This window comes from Myotis nattereri (assembly GCF_964212035.1).
Source record: "Myotis nattereri genome assembly, contig: HAP1_SCAFFOLD_229, whole genome shotgun sequence".
Taxonomy (NCBI): Eukaryota; Metazoa; Chordata; class Mammalia; order Chiroptera; family Vespertilionidae; genus Myotis; species Myotis nattereri.
Genome location: NW_027669568.1, coordinates 1 through 20120, shown reverse-complemented (window position 1 = coordinate 20120; position 20120 = coordinate 1). Strand labels below are relative to the sequence as shown.

Here is a 20120-nt window from a genome sequence, read left to right as displayed (position 1 = left end):
GCAGGCACGCCGTCCACTCCCTGCACAGCAGTTTTCATCCTTGGCTACACACTGGGATCACCGTGGGGCCCTCCCGAGATGGGTTGATTTACTTGGTCTGGGGCGCTGCCTGGCCATCAGGATTGTTTTCGACTCCCCAAGTGAGTCCAATGTCCGCCAACGCTGAGAACCACTGATGAAGCACCCCACGCCATTTGGAAAGCCCCGGGACAGGAGGCCATGTCCTCGCCCCTCAGAGCACCCTCAGTCTATGCCTTGTCCAGGAAGCCCTGCCTGCACCCTGACCCTCACCTCCTGGGTCCTCCACCCCCCCAATGCACTGACCCTCACATTCTTGCTGCCCCCAGAAGGTCAGCAAGCGGGCAGGTGCCCAGTGCACCAACTGCCAGACAACCATCACGGCAGTGTGGCGGCTGAATGCCAATAGAGACCCCGTGTGCAATGCCTGCGGCCTTTATTACAAGCGACACCAGGTGCGCCCTGCCTCTTGGAGCCTGCCCCCTGCACCCCCATCCCACTAACCTGGCCTTCCTTCTCCTTTTCCTTTCCTGTATTCTTCCAATCTCCCTTTCTCTCTTCTCCCTGTTAACCTACTCCCTCCTCCTTCCCTATCACCCTTCTCTTCTCTGCACCTTCATCTCCTCCCTGCCTGTCTTTTCCCTCCTGCTCCCTTCTCTCTCCTCCATTTCTCATTTCCTTCCCCCTCCCCTCCAGCCCTCAGCTAGTCCTATGGCTAGAGGCTCCCTCAGCCTTTCCATTGCTTAGGGCCTCACAAGCTCATGACTCCTTAGGGCATTATCTGGGCCACAGCTGGGGCCTGCTCCCCTAGTCCTTGACCCAGTTCCCGACTCTGAAGGAGTGCGGTAGAGAGGGTGTCCCTGGTGGAGACACAGAGGCAAAAGTCTGAGGTTGGGGAACACTCATGGCCTCTCTTTCATCAGGTGAACCGACCACGGACCGTGCAGAAGGGTGGTATAAAGTCTAGAAAACCCAGGCCATCACAGAAAGAAAAGAAGCCAGTGTCGAGCCTGGGAGGCACAGGACCAGCGGATGCACCGGCTGGTGGCTTCATGGTGGTGGCTGGGGGCAGCGATGGTGGGAATTGTGGGGAAGTGGCCTCAGGCTTGAGATTGGGCCCACCTGATACTGCCCATCTCTACCAAGGCCCGGGCTCCGTGGCGCTGTAAGGGCCTGTCAGCCACCTCATGCCTTTCCCCGGGCCCCTGTTGGGTTCACCCACAGGCTCCTTCCCCACAGGCCCCATGCCTCCCACCACCACCTGCACTCTGGAGGCGCCACTCAGCCCATGAGGACACAGAGCATGACTCAGAGCAGGGGTAGGGTCCCTCTCGGTGTGGAGCCAGAAGTTTCTACAACCCAGCCTCTGGGCCCCCCACAGCTCTTGGTCTGGGCCATCAATGATGTGTAAAATAAATCATCAGAGTCCTGAAGTTGGAGGTGTGAGTCTGAGTGGGACTGAATAAAGAGCCGTGGTAGGTGGGGTGTGCAACGGTGCCTGTGGTTCTCTGGTGATGGCGTGAGGCCCTGTGAGACAGCACGTGTCACCCTTCATGATAATGGGTTATGATGTGCAAGTATAAGAGTGTACTAGTATGTGAGACCACGTGTGACAGCAACCAGGGTGTATGATACGGCGTGTACCTGCACACGTCATGGGCAGAGAGAGTGTGGTGGCTGAATGCTCTGTGAGGTGGTGACCATGGGGGTGAGGTTCTGAGAGATGGTGTGCATGACACCAGACAACTGTGAGAAACGGGACACCAGTGACTGTATGAGAGGACGTGGGGGTATGTGTGCAACGGGGTGTGCTGAGGCAACATGTGAGGCTGTGCTCATGTGATTGTGCCCCAGGCAGGGTGGTTCTGAGACGGTGTGACAGCATGTGTACCAGGCACAGCATTTGCTCAATAAACATTTCCGGGATGCTCACCAAGGGCTGTGTAGGACGGAATGTGGAGACCTAGCAGTGTGACCTGAGGTACTGCGTGTCCGGAGGTCTTTGTGGGTCTGGCAAGGGCAGCACTTGTGTGCAAGCATGTGCCTGTGAGCGTATCGCACATCCTGTGCCCTGTCACAGTGCCTCCGAGTGGCTGACAGCGTGAGCAGCTCTGTACACTTGCTTGTGGAGGTCTCAATCTATATACAGGTGCAAGTGAGGGGCCCACCTCCAGGGGACAGAAGACATGTTCAGGACAGGAATGGGAGGCCAAGAGTGGGGCTGGAAAGGCAGCCAGCAAGAAGGGCAGAGGCCGGTCTGCGACCGTGGGGTTGTCCATGGGCCCTCCTGTCACTCATCTCTTATCTCTCTCGGCCCAGCTCGGCCTGCAGCCCTGTGGGAAATGGTAGAGAAGGAGGGGGAGATTAGGAGGACAAAATAATCTCTAGGGGGGATATTTAGACCCCATAGGTGGTGAGCTCCCCACAGTGCCAACTGCCTCCCCAATGCACCCACTCACCTGGGATGTGTTCTTCCATGGAACAATCCCTCACACTGGAGCATGCACAGAGTCAGGTGACATCCTAACCCAGACAGGTTAAGCGTCTCTCCCAAGGCCACACAGCTGGTGGCACAGGGCTGAGCCAGGCTCCATGACTTAGCCCCCCACTGCCCAGAGGCTCCTAGACGCAAGCAGCCCTCGTTCCTGAGCGCTCACTGTGGTCAACAACAGCGGAAGGCTCAGGTGCTTTCCTTCATGAACAGCTGAAAAACTACTCTAGTCCGGCTGCTGTGGCTCAGTGGTTGAGCATCAGCAGAACAGCATCCCTTCAGCTCGTCAGCACACTGGCCCACTGAAGAACCACAGTAGTCCCTGCTCATGACAGGGATTGTCCAGAACTTCCCTGGCCGCTCCACAGAACCCCAGCCTCCTCATCCCGTGGGAGCCCCTGTCCTCGTCTTGAACAGAAACCTCTTGCAGAACCTGTGCTGGACAGGCCCCTGGACCCGCCGTGTTCAGGAGCCCCGGATCCCCAACTCCTATCAAAACGGCAGCCCAGCCTGGTTCAGGAGCCTCTCTGATACTGGAGCTCTAAGGGAACCCTTTCTCTAATCCACAGGAAACCCATCCTGACCCTGAGCAGGATCACCGGTCCTCACCTTCTACAGGAGGCACCCTGTCCTGCCACCACAGCACAGGAACCTCCGCCTTCCCTGGTGGCAGGACAGAGCCTGCCCCACCCACCCTTATAGAAATGCCTGGCCTGACCCTCTTCATGGGACTCCATCTCTATAGGAATCCTGCCTGGACCTTGGACGGGACAGCTCTGTCCTCACACTGCACTGCAGCCCTGCCGTCCAGGTAGCATTTTACAACCACTTGGCTCATCTTAAAATCTAGTTCTGAAACCACCTCCCGGACTCTGTCTGCAGAAATTCTCTCTTACCATTGATGTTTCTATCCCTCTCCCTTCCTCTCTGAAATCTTTAAAAATATATTTTAAACAAAGAAACCCCCATCTGTAAACTCTTTGGGAACCCTGATTGAGTTCAGGAGCCTTGCTTACATCATTGACAATGACCCCTGACGTCACTCTGCACAACAATCCCTACCTCACACGCTACCCCACAGAGTCCACAGGAACCTGCGATCCAACTCTCAATGTGAACTTCAATCTTGAACTTACATGGAAAACCTTTCCTGAATCTGTGGGAGGCACCTGTCCTGACCCCCTAACTTTAAGTCCAGACCTCATCCTATATAGGCACCGACAGCCTCACCTGGCACAGGACCCCCTGCCCAGACACTGTGCAGGGCTTGCTGACCTAACCCTGTGCTGGCTCCATGGCTCTGACCCTCTACAGGAAGCCTTGCCTATAACAGTGCTGGATTCTGCAGAAACCTTTCCCTGACTTCCAACAGAAATCCGTAACTGGACCTGTATCGGGAATCTCTGACCTGATCGTTCATAGGAACCCCTAAACTTGCCCTCTGGAAACACCCTCCTGACCCTGTATCGGAAGCCCTGATGTGACTCTCTCTGACAGCCTTGGTGTGGAAGCCTTGCCCTCCCCTTGTACAGGAGCCACTGTCTTGACTGTGGCTAGTGGCCACCACATGAAACAGCGTAGCTCTGGGGAGTCTACAGAATCCTGTAGCAGGCACTGCTATAGGCTTTTCAACCCTGCTCCCCTTTCTTCCTGACTCGCTCACTTTCCCAGCCTTGTTGCAATGTCAGGTGGACATGTGACAGTTCGGATCAATCGAGTGAGCAGAGTGGCAGATGCAACTTCCAGGCCTGGCCCACAGGAACCTCTCATGGGCCCTCTTACGAGCACTGGCTGGTGTTCTCAGTGGTTAGAGCATGGGCTTGTGCACTGAAGGGTCTCGGGTTTGATTCCCAGACAACGGCATGCACCTGGGTTTCCGTTCGCTCCCCGCCCCAGTTGCAGCATATGCAGGCAGCTGCTGCCCTGGCTGTCCTGGCAGGGTTCCATGTTGCTGGGGTATCCATGGAGACCCTTAGCTAGGGTAGAACCCCACAAAGAAGCCATCTTAGAAATGGCCAGAAGCCTTCACGAGGCTCTGTGGATCACGTTCCCTGTGTATGTGCAGACCTGGGAACGTACATCCCCAGACTGCCTCATTGGGCATGAATACGGTAAGGAGGTGGGGGTGACCCTAGTTGAGTGGCCCATGGGGCTCCACAAAGTTATGCTAAAAGCCCATTGGGAAAAGGCTGCTGGTGGCTGCAGCTGCCAGAGTGACCACTGGGGCTCAGACCCAGGAGTCACCCAATGGCCAGCAGCTGCTCTGGCAACCTATGGGAAGGAAGGTGGGAAGGCTGGCCACCATGTGGGGCTGTTGGGAATCACTGCATCTTGAAAGCAGGATGGCTTCAGACCTTCTGTTCCCTTCTTTCTTCCTTCCCATACCCACCCACACCCCAAACAGTCTTCGAGGTTAATGCATGCCTCTGCTGTGTGGAGGGGACCCCAGGAGGCTCACCACACACCAGCTGGTCCTATGGCAGCACGGGGCTCTACCCTCCCGCAACGGTGAGCCCCACCTGGGAGTACACCGATCCCCAGGCCTTAGAAGATTCCTATGCAAGAGGCACCGTCCTAGAGAACATCAGGACACAGCGACTGCGTCCGGACCTGTTGGCGCTGGGGCCTGCGGTGCCTTCCTCCATCCCTGTCCCCAGCAGTGCCTACGGGCCCCCCGACTTTCCTAGGAGCTTCTTTCCACCAACCAGAAGCCCCCCCAATCCAGCGGTCTATTCCTCCGCCAACCTCCAAGGAACCCTGCCCCTGTCCACCTGTGGTGAGGTTCCCCCAAAGGGACAGGGAGGTTGAGGAGGGGGATGGGGTCCAAGGCAAAGTTGGGCTGAGCCTGGTCCCTCTTGCCCCTGTCCACCTCACCAGAGCCCTGGGATTGTGCGCCGTGCAGGGTGGTTCTGAGACGCTGTGACAGCATGTGTACCAGGCACAGCGAGAGTCCGGCAGAGCGAAAGTCCGGCAGAGCGAAAGCCACTCCTCAGTGCCACCTGTGCAATGCCGGTGGTCAGACGATGACCAGGCACAACAAGCCCCAAAGGCGCCGGGTAAGAGCCCAGGCCGGCCTCCCCTCACCCAGGTACTCTGTTCTCACTCCGGGCAGGGATCTCTCTCTGCCCTCACACTCTATGAGAACCCACATGCCCCCTCCCTGCCCCATCCACTCAGGGACCCAGCTCTGTACAGCAGTGTCTACCCTCAGCACACCCTCGGGCTGCAAGCAGGCACGCCGTCCACTCCCTGCACAGCAGTTTTCATCCTTGGCTACACACTGGGATCACCGTGGGGCCCTCCCGAGATGGGTTGATTTACTTGGTCTGGGGCGCTGCCTGGCCATCAGGATTGTTTTCGACTCCCCAAGTGAGTCCAATGTCCGCCAACGCTGAGAACCACTGATGAAGCACCCCACGCCATTTGGAAAGCCCCGGGACAGGAGGCCATGTCCTCGCCCCTCAGAGCACCCTCAGTCTATGCCTTGTCCAGGAAGCCCTGCCTGCACCCTGACCCTCACCTCCTGGGTCCTCCACCCCCCCAATGCACTGACCCTCACATTCTTGCTGCCCCCAGAAGGTCAGCAAGCGGGCAGGTGCCCAGTGCACCAACTGCCAGACAACCATCACGGCAGTGTGGCGGCTGAATGCCAATAGAGACCCCGTGTGCAATGCCTGCGGCCTTTATTACAAGCGACACCAGGTGCGCCCTGCCTCTTGGAGCCTGCCCCCTGCACCCCCATCCCACTAACCTGGCCTTCCTTCTCCTTTTCCTTTCCTGTATTCTTCCAATCTCCCTTTCTCTCTTCTCCCTGTTAACCTACTCCCTCCTCCTTCCCTATCACCCTTCTCTTCTCTGCACCTTCATCTCCTCCCTGCCTGTCTTTTCCCTCCTGCTCCCTTCTCTCTCCTCCATTTCTCATTTCCTTCCCCCTCCCCTCCAGCCCTCAGCTAGTCCTATGGCTAGAGGCTCCCTCAGCCTTTCCATTGCTTAGGGCCTCACAAGCTCATGACTCCTTAGGGCATTATCTGGGCCACAGCTGGGGCCTGCTCCCCTAGTCCTTGACCCAGTTCCCGACTCTGAAGGAGTGCGGTAGAGAGGGTGTCCCTGGTGGAGACACAGAGGCAAAAGTCTGAGGTTGGGGAACACTCATGGCCTCTCTTTCATCAGGTGAACCGACCACGGACCGTGCAGAAGGGTGGTATAAAGTCTAGAAAACCCAGGCCATCACAGAAAGAAAAGAAGCCAGTGTCGAGCCTGGGAGGCACAGGACCAGCGGATGCACCGGCTGGTGGCTTCATGGTGGTGGCTGGGGGCAGCGATGGTGGGAATTGTGGGGAAGTGGCCTCAGGCTTGAGATTGGGCCCACCTGATACTGCCCATCTCTACCAAGGCCCGGGCTCCGTGGCGCTGTCAGGGCCTGTCAGCCACCTCATGCCTTTCCCCGGGCCCCTGTTGGGTTCACCCACAGGCTCCTTCCCCACACGCCCCATGCCTCCCACCACCACCTGCACTGTGGAGGCGCCACTCAGCCCATGAGGACACAGAGCATGACTCAGAGCAGGGGTAGGGTCCCTCTCGGTGTGGAGCCAGAAGTTTCTACAACCCAGCCTCTGGGCCCCCCACAGCTCTTGGTCTGGGCCATCAATGATGTGTAAAATAAATCATCAGAGTCCTGAAGTTGGAGGTGTGAGTCTGAGTGGGACTGAATAAAGAGCCGTGGTAGGTGGGGTGTGCAACGGTGCCTGTGGTTCTCTGGTGATGGCGTGAGGCCCTGTGAGACAGCACGTGTCACCCTTCATGATAATGGGTTATGATGTGCAAGTATAAGAGTGTACTAGTATGTGAGACCACGTGTGACAGCAACCAGGGTGTATGATACGGCGTGTACCTGCACACGTCATGGGCAGAGAGAGTGTGGTGGCTGAATGCTCTGTGAGGTGGTGACCATGGGGGTGAGGTTCTGAGAGATGGTGTGCATGACACCAGACAACTGTGAGAAACGGGACACCAGTGACTGTATGAGAGGACGTGGGGGTATGTGTGCAACGGGGTGTGCTGAGGCAACATGTGAGGCTGTGCTCATGTGATTGTGCCCCAGGCAGGGTGGTTCTGAGACGGTGTGACAGCATGTGTACCAGGCACAGCATTTGCTCAATAAACATTTCCGGGATGCTCACCAAGGGCTGTGTAGGACGGAATGTGGAGACCTAGCAGTGTGACCTGAGGTACTGCGTGTCCGGAGGTCTTTGTGGGTCTGGCAAGGGCAGCACTTGTGTGCAAGCATGTGCCTGTGAGCGTATCGCACATCCTGTGCCCTGTCACAGTGCCTCCGAGTGGCTGACAGCGTGAGCAGCTCTGTACACTTGCTTGTGGAGGTCTCAATCTATATACAGGTGCAAGTGAGGGGCCCACCTCCAGGGGACAGAAGACATGTTCAGGACAGGAATGGGAGGCCAAGAGTGGGGCTGGAAAGGCAGCCAGCAAGAAGGGCAGAGGCCGGTCTGCGACCGTGGGGTTGTCCATGGGCCCTCCTGTCACTCATCTCTTATCTCTCTCGGCCCAGCTCGGCCTGCAGCCCTGTGGGAAATGGTAGAGAAGGAGGGGGAGATTAGGAGGACAAAATAATCTCTAGGGGGGATATTTAGACCCCATAGGTGGTGAGCTCCCCACAGTGCCAACTGCCTCCCCAATGCACCCACTCACCTGGGATGTGTTCTTCCATGGAACAATCCCTCACACTGGAGCATGCACAGAGTCAGGTGACATCCTAACCCAGACAGGTTAAGCGTCTCTCCCAAGGCCACACAGCTGGTGGCACAGGGCTGAGCCAGGCTCCATGACTTAGCCCCCCACTGCCCAGAGGCTCCTAGACGCAAGCAGCCCTCGTTCCTGAGCGCTCACTGTGGTCAACAACAGCGGAAGGCTCAGGTGCTTTCCTTCATGAACAGCTGAAAAACTACTCTAGTCCGGCTGCTGTGGCTCAGTGGTTGAGCATCAGCAGAACAGCATCCCTTCAGCTCGTCAGCACACTGGCCCACTGAAGAACCACAGTAGTCCCTGCTCATGACAGGGATTGTCCAGAACTTCCCTGGCCGCTCCACAGAACCCCAGCCTCCTCATCCCGTGGGAGCCCCTGTCCTCGTCTTGAACAGAAACCTCTTGCAGAACCTGTGCTGGACAGGCCCCTGGACCCGCCGTGTTCAGGAGCCCCGGATCCCCAACTCCTATCAAAACGGCAGCCCAGCCTGGTTCAGGAGCCTCTCTGATACTGGAGCTCTAAGGGAACCCTTTCTCTAATCCACAGGAAACCCATCCTGACCCTGAGCAGGATCACCGGTCCTCACCTTCTACAGGAGGCACCCTGTCCTGCCACCACAGCACAGGAACCTCCGCCTTCCCTGGTGGCAGGACAGAGCCTGCCCCACCCACCCTTATAGAAATGCCTGGCCTGACCCTCTTCATGGGACTCCATCTCTATAGGAATCCTGCCTGGACCTTGGACGGGACAGCTCTGTCCTCACACTGCACTGCAGCCCTGCCGTCCAGGTAGCATTTTACAACCACTTGGCTCATCTTAAAAATCTAGTTCTGAAACCACCTCCCGGACTCTGTCTGCAGAAATTCTCTCTTACCATTGATGTTTCTATCCCTCTCCCTTCCTCTCTGAAATCTTTAAAAATATATTTTAAACAAAGAAACCCCCATCTGTAAACTCTTTGGGAACCCTGATTGAGTTCAGGAGCCTTGCTTACATCATTGACAATGACCCCTGACGTCACTCTGCACAACAATCCCTACCTCACACGCTACCCCACAGAGTCCACAGGAACCTGCGATCCAACTCTCAATGTGAACTTCAATCTTGAACTTACATGGAAAACCTTTCCTGAATCTGTGGGAGGCACCTGTCCTGACCCCCTAACTTTAAGTCCAGACCTCATCCTATATAGGCACCGACAGCCTCACCTGGCACAGGACCCCCTGCCCAGACACTGTGCAGGGCTTGCTGACCTAACCCTGTGCTGGCTCCATGGCTCTGACCCTCTACAGGAAGCCTTGCCTATAACAGTGCTGGATTCTGCAGAAACCTTTCCCTGACTTCCAACAGAAATCCGTAACTGGACCTGTATCGGGAATCTCTGACCTGATCGTTCATAGGAACCCCTAAACTTGCCCTCTGGAAACACCCTCCTGACCCTGTATCGGAAGCCCTGATGTGACTCTCTCTGACAGCCTTGGTGTGGAAGCCTTGCCCTCCCCTTGTACAGGAGCCACTGTCTTGACTGTGGCTAGTGGCCACCACATGAAACAGCGTAGCTCTGGGGAGTCTACAGAATCCTGTAGCAGGCACTGCTATAGGCTTTTCAACCCTGCTCCCCTTTCTTCCTGACTCGCTCACTTTCCCAGCCTTGTTGCAATGTCAGGTGGACATGTGACAGTTCGGATCAATCGAGTGAGCAGAGTGGCAGATGCAACTTCCAGGCCTGGCCCACAGGAACCTCTCATGGGCCCTCTTACGAGCACTGGCTGGTGTTCTCAGTGGTTAGAGCATGGGCTTGTGCACTGAAGGGTCTCGGGTTTGATTCCCAGACAACGGCATGCACCTGGGTTTCCGTTCGCTCCCCGCCCCAGTTGCAGCATATGCAGGCAGCTGCTGCCCTGGCTGTCCTGGCAGGGTTCCATGTTGCTGGGGTATCCATGGAGACCCTTAGCTAGGGTAGAACCCCACAAAGAAGCCATCTTAGAAATGGCCAGAAGCCTTCACGAGGCTCTGTGGATCACGTTCCCTGTGTATGTGCAGACCTGGGAACGTACATCCCCAGACTGCCTCATTGGGCATGAATACGGTAAGGAGGTGGGGGTGACCCTAGTTGAGTGGCCCATGGGGCTCCACAAAGTTATGCTAAAAGCCCATTGGGAAAAGGCTGCTGGTGGCTGCAGCTGCCAGAGTGACCACTGGGGCTCAGACCCAGGAGTCACCCAATGGCCAGCAGCTGCTCTGGCAACCTATGGGAAGGAAGGTGGGAAGGCTGGCCACCATGTGGGGCTGTTGGGAATCACTGCATCTTGAAAGCAGGATGGCTTCAGACCTTCTGTTCCCTTCTTTCTTCCTTCCCATACCCACCCACACCCCAAACAGTCTTCGAGGTTAATGCATGCCTCTGCTGTGTGGAGGGGACCCCAGGAGGCTCACCACACACCAGCTGGTCCTATGGCAGCACGGGGCTCTACCCTCCCGCAACGGTGAGCCCCACCTGGGAGTACACCGATCCCCAGGCCTTAGAAGATTCCTATGCAAGAGGCACCGTCCTAGAGAACATCAGGACACAGCGACTGCGTCCGGACCTGTTGGCGCTGGGGCCTGCGGTGCCTTCCTCCATCCCTGTCCCCAGCAGTGCCTACGGGCCCCCCGACTTTCCTAGGAGCTTCTTTCCACCAACCAGAAGCCCCCCCAATCCAGCGGTCTATTCCTCCGCCAACCTCCAAGGAACCCTGCCCCTGTCCACCTGTGGTGAGGTTCCCCCAAAGGGACAGGGAGGTTGAGGAGGGGGATGGGGTCCAAGGCAAAGTTGGGCTGAGCCTGGTCCCTCTTGCCCCTGTCCACCTCACCAGAGCCCTGGGATTGTGCGCCGTGCAGGGTGGTTCTGAGACGCTGTGACAGCATGTGTACCAGGCACAGCGAGAGTCCGGCAGAGCGAAAGTCCGGCAGAGCGAAAGCCACTCCTCAGTGCCACCTGTGCAATGCCGGTGGTCAGACGATGACCAGGCACAACAAGCCCCAAAGGCGCCGGGTAAGAGCCCAGGCCGGCCTCCCCTCACCCAGGTACTCTGTTCTCACTCCGGGCAGGGATCTCTCTCTGCCCTCACACTCTATGAGAACCCACATGCCCCCTCCCTGCCCCATCCACTCAGGGACCCAGCTCTGTACAGCAGTGTCTACCCTCAGCACACCCTCGGGCTGCAAGCAGGCACGCCGTCCACTCCCTGCACAGCAGTTTTCATCCTTGGCTACACACTGGGATCACCGTGGGGCCCTCCCGAGATGGGTTGATTTACTTGGTCTGGGGCGCTGCCTGGCCATCAGGATTGTTTTCGACTCCCCAAGTGAGTCCAATGTCCGCCAACGCTGAGAACCACTGATGAAGCACCCCACGCCATTTGGAAAGCCCCGGGACAGGAGGCCATGTCCTCGCCCCTCAGAGCACCCTCAGTCTATGCCTTGTCCAGGAAGCCCTGCCTGCACCCTGACCCTCACCTCCTGGGTCCTCCACCCCCCCAATGCACTGACCCTCACATTCTTGCTGCCCCCAGAAGGTCAGCAAGCGGGCAGGTGCCCAGTGCACCAACTGCCAGACAACCATCACGGCAGTGTGGCGGCTGAATGCCAATAGAGACCCCGTGTGCAATGCCTGCGGCCTTTATTACAAGCGACACCAGGTGCGCCCTGCCTCTTGGAGCCTGCCCCCTGCACCCCCATCCCACTAACCTGGCCTTCCTTCTCCTTTTCCTTTCCTGTATTCTTCCAATCTCCCTTTCTCTCTTCTCCCTGTTAACCTACTCCCTCCTCCTTCCCTATCACCCTTCTCTTCTCTGCACCTTCATCTCCTCCCTGCCTGTCTTTTCCCTCCTGCTCCCTTCTCTCTCCTCCATTTCTCATTTCCTTCCCCCTCCCCTCCAGCCCTCAGCTAGTCCTATGGCTAGAGGCTCCCTCAGCCTTTCCATTGCTTAGGGCCTCACAAGCTCATGACTCCTTAGGGCATTATCTGGGCCACAGCTGGGGCCTGCTCCCCTAGTCCTTGACCCAGTTCCCGACTCTGAAGGAGTGCGGTGGAGAGGGTGTCCCAGGTGGAGACACAGAGGCAAAAGTCTGAGGTTGGGGAACACTCATGGCCTCTCTTTCATCAGGTGAACCGACCACGGACCGTGCAGAAGGGTGGTATAAAGTCTAGAAAACCCAGGCCATCACAGAAAGAAAAGAAGCCAGTGTCGAGCCTGGGAGGCACAGGACCAGCGGATGCACCGGCTGGTGGCTTCATGGTGGTGGCTGGGGGCAGCGATGGTGGGAATTGTGGGGAAGTGGCCTCAGGCTTGAGATTGGGCCCACCTGATACTGCCCATCTCTACCAAGGCCCGGGCTCCGTGGCGCTGTCAGGGCCTGTCAGCCACCTCATGCCTTTCCCCGGGCCCCTGTTGGGTTCACCCACAGGCTCCTTCCCCACACGCCCCATGCCTCCCACCACCACCTGCACTGTGGAGGCGCCACTCAGCCCATGAGGACACAGAGCATGACTCAGAGCAGGGGTAGGGTCCCTCTCGGTGTGGAGCCAGAAGTTTCTACAACCCAGCCTCTGGGCCCCCCACAGCTCTTGGTCTGGGCCATCAATGATGTGTAAAATAAATCATCAGAGTCCTGAAGTTGGAGGTGTGAGTCTGAGTGGGACTGAATAAAGAGCCGTGGTAGGTGGGGTGTGCAACGGTGCCTGTGGTTCTCTGGTGATGGCGTGAGGCCCTGTGAGACAGCACGTGTCACCCTTCATGATAATGGGTTATGATGTGCAAGTATAAGAGTGTACTAGTATGTGAGACCACGTGTGACAGCAACCAGGGTGTATGATACGGCGTGTACCTGCACACGTCATGGGCAGAGAGAGTGTGGTGGCTGAATGCTCTGTGAGGTGGTGACCATGGGGGTGAGGTTCTGAGAGATGGTGTGCATGACACCAGACAACTGTGAGAAACGGGACACCAGTGTCTGTATGAGAGGACGTGGGCGTATGTGTGCAACGGGGTGTGCTGAGGCAACATGTGAGGCTGTGCTCATGTGATTGTGCCCCAGGCAGGGGGTTCTGAGACGGTGTGACAGCATGTGTACCAGGCACAGCATTTGCTCAATAAACATTTCCGGGATGCTCACCAAGGGCTGTGTAGGACGGAATGTGGAGACCTAGCAGTGTGACCTGAGGTACTGCGTGTCCGGAGGTCTTTGTGGGTCTGGCAAGGGCAGCACTTGTGTGCAAGCATGTGCCTGTGAGCGTATCGCACATCCTGTGCCCTGTCGCAGTGCCTCCGAGTGGCTGACAGCGTGAGCAGCTCTGTACACTTGCTTGTGGAGGTCTCAATCTATATACAGGTGCAAGTGAGGGGCCCACCTCCAGGGGACAGAAGACATGTTCAGGACAGGAATGGGAGGCCAAGAGTGGGGCTGGAAAGGCAGCCAGCAAGAAGGGCAGAGGCCGGTCTGCGACCGTGGGGTTGTCCATGGGCCCTCCTGTCACTCATCTCTTATCTCTCTCGGCCCAGCTCGGCCTGCAGCCCTGTGGGAAATGGTAGAGAAGGAGGGGGAGATTAGGAGGACAAAATAATCTCTAGGGGGGATATTTAGACCCCATAGGTGGTGAGCTCCCCACAGTGCCAACTGCCTCCCCAATGCACCCACTCACCTGGGATGTGTTCTTCCATGGAACAATCCCTCACACTGGAGCATGCACAGAGTCAGGTGACATCCTAACCCAGACAGGTTAAGCGTCTCTCCCAAGGCCACACAGCTGGTGGCACAGGGCTGAGCCAGGCTCCATGACTTAGCCCCCCACTGCCCAGAGGCTCCTAACCGCAAGCAGCCCTCGTTCCTGAGCGCTCACTGTGGTCAACAACAGCGGAAGGCTCAGGTGCTTTCCTTCATGAACAGCTGAAAAACTACTCTAGTCCGGCTGCTGTGGCTCAGTGGTTGAGCATCAGCAGAACAGCATCCCTTCAGCTCGTCAGCACACTGGCCCACTGAAGAACCACAGTAGTCCCTGCTCATGACAGGGATTGTCCAGAACTTCCCTGGCCGCTCCACAGAACCCCAGCCTCCTCATCCCGTGGGAGCCCCTGTCCTCGTCTTGAACAGAAACCTCTTGCAGAACCTGTGCTGGACAGGCCCCTGGACCCGCCGTGTTCAGGAGCCCCGGATCCCCAACTCCTATCAAAACGGCAGCCCAGCCTGGTTCAGGAGCCTCTCTGATACTGGAGCTCTAAGGGAACCCTTTCTCTAATCCACAGGAAACCCATCCTGACCCTGAGCAGGATCACCGGTCCTCACCTTCTACAGGAGGCACCCTGTCCTGCCACCACAGCACAGGAACCTCCGCCTTCCCTGGTGGCAGGACAGAGCCTGCCCCACCCACCCTTATAGAAATGCCTGGCCTGACCCTCTTCATGGGACTCCATCTCTATAGGAATCCTGCCTGGACCTTGGACGGGACAGCTCTGTCCTCACACTGCACTGCAGCCCTGCCGTCCAGGTAGCATTTTACAACCACTTGGCTCATCTTAAAATCTAGTTCTGAAACCACCTCCCGGACTCTGTCTGCAGAAATTCTCTCTTACCATTGATGTTTCTATCCCTCTCCCTTCCTCTCTGAAATCTTTAAAAATATATTTTAAACAAAGAAACCCCCATCTGTAAACTCTTTGGGAACCCTGATTGAGTTCAGGAGCCTTGCTTACATCATTGACAATGACCCCTGACGTCACTCTGCACAACAATCCCTACCTCACACGCTACCCCACAGAGTCCACAGGAACCTGCGATCCAACTCTCAATGTGAACTTCAATCTTGAACTTACATGGAAAACCTTTCCTGAATCTGTGGGAGGCACCTGTCCTGACCCCCTAACTTTAAGTCCAGACCTCATCCTATATAGGCACCGACAGCCTCACCTGGCACAGGACCCCCTGCCCAGACACTGTGCAGGGCTTGCTGACCTAACCCTGTGCTGGCTCCATGGCTCTGACCCTCTACAGGAAGCCTTGCCTATAACAGTGCTGGATTCTGCAGAAACCTTTCCCTGACTTCCAACAGAAATCCGTAACTGGACCTGTATCGGGAATCTCTGACCTGATCGTTCATAGGAACCCCTAAACTTGCCCTCTGGAAACACCCTCCTGACCCTGTATCGGAAGCCCTGATGTGACTCTCTCTGACAGCCTTGGTGTGGAAGCCTTGCCCTCCCCTTGTACAGGAGCCACTGTCTTGACTGTGGCTAGTGGCCACCACATGAAACAGCGTAGCTCTGGGGAGTCTACAGAATCCTGTAGCAGGCACTGCTATAGGCTTTTCAACCCTGCTCCCCTTTCTTCCTGACTCGCTCACTTTCCCAGCCTTGTTGCAATGTCAGGTGGACATGTGACAGTTCGGATCAATCGAGTGAGCAGAGTGGCAGATGCAACTTCCAGGCCTGGCCCACAGGAACCTCTCATGGGCCCTCTTACGAGCACTGGCTGGTGTTCTCAGTGGTTAGAGCATGGGCTTGTGCACTGAAGGGTCTCGGGTTTGATTCCCAGACAACGGCATGCACCTGGGTTTCCGTTCGCTCCCCGCCCCAGTTGCAGCATATGCAGGCAGCTGCTGCCCTGGCTGTCCTGGCAGGGTTCCATGTTGCTGGGGTATCCATGGAGACCCTTAGCTAGGGTAGAACCCCACAAAGAAGCCATCTTAGAAATGGCCAGAAGCCTTCACGAGGCTCTGTGGATCACGTTCCCTGTGTATGTGCAGACCTGGGAACGTACATCCCCAGACTGCCTCATTGGGCATGAATACGGTAAGGAGGTGGGGGTGACCCTAGTTGAGTGGCCCATGGGGCTCCACAAAGTTATGCTAAAAGCCCATTGGGAAAAGGCTGCTGGTGGCTGCAGCTGCCAGAGTGACCACTGGGGCTCAGACCCAGGAGTCACCCAATGGCCAGCAGCTGCTCTGGCAACCTATGGGAAGGAAGGTGGGAAGGCTGGCCACCATGTGGGGCTGTTGGGAATCACTGCATCTTGAAAGCAGGATGGCTTCAGACCTTCTGTTCCCTTCTTTCTTCCTTCCCATACCCACCCACACCCCAAACAGTCTTCGAGGTTAATGCATGCCTCTGCTGTGTGGAGGGGACCCCAGGAGGCTCACCACACACCAGCTGGTCCTATGGCAGCACGGGGCTCTACCCTCCCGCAACGGTGAGCCCCACCTGGGAGTACACGGATCCCCAGGCCTTAGAAGATTCCTATGCAAGAGGCACCGTCCTAGAGAACATCAGGACACAGCGACTGCGTCCGGACCTGTTGGCGCTGGGGCCTGCGGTGCCTTCCTCCATCCCTGTCCCCAGCAGTGCCTACGGGCCCCCCGACTTTCCTAGGAGCTTCTTTCCACCAACCAGAAGCCCCCCCAATCCAGCGGTCTATTCCTCCGCCAACCTCCAAGGAACCCTGCCCCTGTCCACCTGTGGTGAGGTTCCCCCAAAGGGACAGGGAGGTTGAGGAGGGGGATGGGGTCCAAGGCAAAGTTGGGCTGAGCCTGGTCCCTCTTGCCCCTGTCCACCTCACCAGAGCCCTGGGATTGTGCGCCGTGCAGGGTGGTTCTGAGACGCTGTGACAGCATGTGTACCAGGCACAGCGAGAGTCCGGCAGAGCGAAAGTCCGGCAGAGCGAAAGCCACTCCTCAGTGCCACCTGTGCAATGCCGGTGGTCAGACGATGACCAGGCACAACAAGCCCCAAAGGCGCCGGGTAAGAGCCCAGGCCGGCCTCCCCTCACCCAGGTACTCTGTTCTCACTCCGGGCAGGGATCTCTCTCTGCCCTCACACTCTATGAGAACCCACATGCCCCCTCCCTGCCCCATCCACTCAGGCACCCAGCTCTGTACAGCAGTGTCTACCCTCAGCCCACCCTCGGGCTGCAAGCAGGCACGCCGTCCACTCCCTGCACAGCAGTTTTCATCCTTGGCTACACACTGGGATCACCGTGGGGCCCTCCCGAGATGGGTTGATTTACTTGGTCTGGGGCGCTGCCTGGCCATCAGGATTGTTTTCGACTCCCCAAGTGAGTCCAATGTCCGCCAACGCTGAGAACCACTGATGAAGCACCCCACGCCATTTGGAAAGCCCCGGGACAGGAGGCCATGTCCTCGCCCCTCAGAGCACCCTCAGTCTATGCCTTGTCCAGGAAGCCCTGCCTGCACCCTGACCCTCACCTCCTGGGTCCTCCACCCCCCCAATGCACTGACCCTCACATTCTTGCTGCCCCCAGAAGGTCAGCAAGCGGGCAGGTGCCCAGTGCACCAACTGCCAGACAACCATCACGGCAGTGTGGCGGCTGAATGCCAATAGAGACCCCGTGTGCAATGCCTGCGGCCTTTATTACAAGCGACACCAGGTGCGCCCTGCCTCTTGGAGCCTGCCCCCTGCACCCCCATCCCACTAACCTGGCCTTCCTTCTCCTTTTCCTTTCCTGTATTCTTCCAATCTCCCTTTCTCTCTTCTCCCTGTTAACCTACTCCCTCCTCCTTCCCTATCACCCTTCTCTTCTCTGCACCTTCATCTCCTCCCTGCCTGTCTTTTCCCTCCTGCTCCCTTCTCTCTCCTCCATTTCTCATTTCCTTCCCCCTCCCCTCCAGCCCTCAGCTAGTCCTATGGCTAGAGGCTCCCTCAGCCTTTCCATTGCTTAGGGCCTCACAAGCTCATGACTCCTTAGGGCATTATCTGGGCCACAGCTGGGGCCTGCTCCCCTAGTCCTTGACCCAGTTCCCGACTCTGAAGGAGTGCGGTGGAGAGGGTGTCCCAGGTGGAGACACAGAGGCAAAAGTCTGAGGTTGGGGAACACTCATGGCCTCTCTTTCATCAGGTGAACCGACCACGGACCGTGCAGAAGGGTGGTATAAAGTCTAGAAAACCCAGGCCATCACAGAAAGAAAAGAAGCCAGTGTCGAGCCTGGGAGGCACAGGACCAGCGGATGCACCGGCTGGTGGCTTCATGGTGGTGGCTGGGGGCAGCGATGGTGGGAATTGTGGGGAAGTGGCCTCAGGCTTGAGATTGGGCCCACCTGATACTGCCCATCTCTACCAAGGCCCGGGCTCCGTGGCGCTGTCAGGGCCTGTCAGCCACCTCATGCCTTTCCCCGGGCCCCTGTTGGGTTCACCCACAGGCTCCTTCCCCACACGCCCCATGCCTCCCACCACCACCTGCACTGTGGAGGCGCCACTCAGCCCATGAGGACACAGAGCATGACTCAGAGCAGGGGTAGGGTCCCTCTCGGTGTGGAGCCAGAAGTTTCTACAACCCAGCCTCTGGGCCCCCCACAGCTCTTGGTCTGGGCCATCAATGATGTGTAAAATAAATCATCAGAGTCCTGAAGTTGGAGGTGTGAGTCTGAGTGGGACTGAATAAAGAGCCGTGGTAGGTGGGGTGTGCAACGGTGCCTGTGGTTCTCTGGTGATGGCGTGAGGCCCTGTGAGACAGCACGTGTCACCCTTCATGATAATGGGTTATGATGTGCAAGTATAAGAGTGTACTAGTATGTGAGACCACGTGTGACAGCAACCAGGGTGTATGATACGGCGTGTACCTGCACACGTCATGGGCAGAGAGAGTGTGGTGGCTGAATGCTCTGTGAGGTGGTGACCATGGGGGTGAGGTTCTGAGAGATGGTGTGCATGACACCAGACAACTGTGAGAAACGGGACACCAGTGTCTGTATGAGAGGACGTGGGCGTATGTGTGCAACGGGGTGTGCTGAGGCAACATGTGAGGCTGTGCTCATGTGATTGTGCCCCAGGCAGGGGGTTCTGAGACGGTGTGACAGCATGTGTACCAGGCACAGCATTTGCTCAATAAACATTTCCGGGATGCTCACCAAGGGCTGTGTAGGACGGAATGTGGAGACCTAGCAGTGTGACCTGAGGTACTGCGTGTCCGGAGGTCTTTGTGGGTCTGGCAAGGGCAGCACTTGTGTGCAAGCATGTGCCTGTGAGCGTATCGCACATCCTGTGCCCTGTCGCAGTGCCTCCGAGTGGCTGACAGCGTGAGCAGCTCTGTACACTTGCTTGTGGAGGTCTCAATCTATATACAGGTGCAAGTGAGGGGCCCACCTCCAGGGGACAGAAGACATGTTCAGGACAGGAATGGGAGGCCAAGAGTGGGGCTGGAAAGGCAGCCAGCAAGAAGGGCAGAGGCCGGTCTGCGACCGTGGGGTTGTCCATGGGCCCTCCTGTCACTCATCTCTTATCTCTCTCGGCCCAGCTCGGCCTGCAGCCCTGTGGGAAATGGTAGAGAAGGAGGGGGAGATTAGGAGGACAAAATAATCTCTAGGGGGGATATTTAGACCCCATAGGTGGTGAGCTCCCCACAGTGCCAACTGCCTCCCCAATGCACCCACTCACCTGGGATGTGTTCTTCCATGGAACAATCCCTCACACTGGAGCATGCACAGAGTCAGGTGACATCCTAACCCAGACAGGTTAAGCGTCTCTCCCAAGGCCACACAGCTGGTGGCACAGGGCTGAGCCAGGCTCCATGACTTAGCCCCCCACTGCCCAGAGGCTCCTAACCGCAAGCAGCCCTCGTTCCTGAGCGCTCACTGTGGTCAACAACAGCGGAAGGCTCAGGTGCTTTCCTTCATGAACAGCTGAAAAACTACTCTAGTCCGGCTGCTGTGGCTCAGTGGTTGAGCATCAGCAGAACAGCATCCCTTCAGCTCGTCAGCACACTGGCCCACTGAAGAACCACAGTAGTCCCTGCTCATGACAGGGATTGTCCAGAACTTCCCTGGCCGCTCCACAGAACCCCAGCCTCCTCATCCCGTGGGAGCCC

At 57.3% G+C, this 20120-nt stretch overlaps 1 pseudogene across 1 annotated transcript; it reads left to right on the top strand.

Annotated features, from left to right (window-relative positions):
- The first annotated feature begins 347 nt into the window (after nucleotides 1-347).
- On the top strand, nucleotides 348-1310 carry LOC308512600 (erythroid transcription factor-like; annotated as a pseudogene). Its single transcript has 2 exons — nucleotides 348-473; nucleotides 942-1310. The product of its transcript is annotated as an erythroid transcription factor-like (transcript).
- The last annotated feature ends 18810 nt before the right edge of the window (nucleotides 1311-20120 follow it).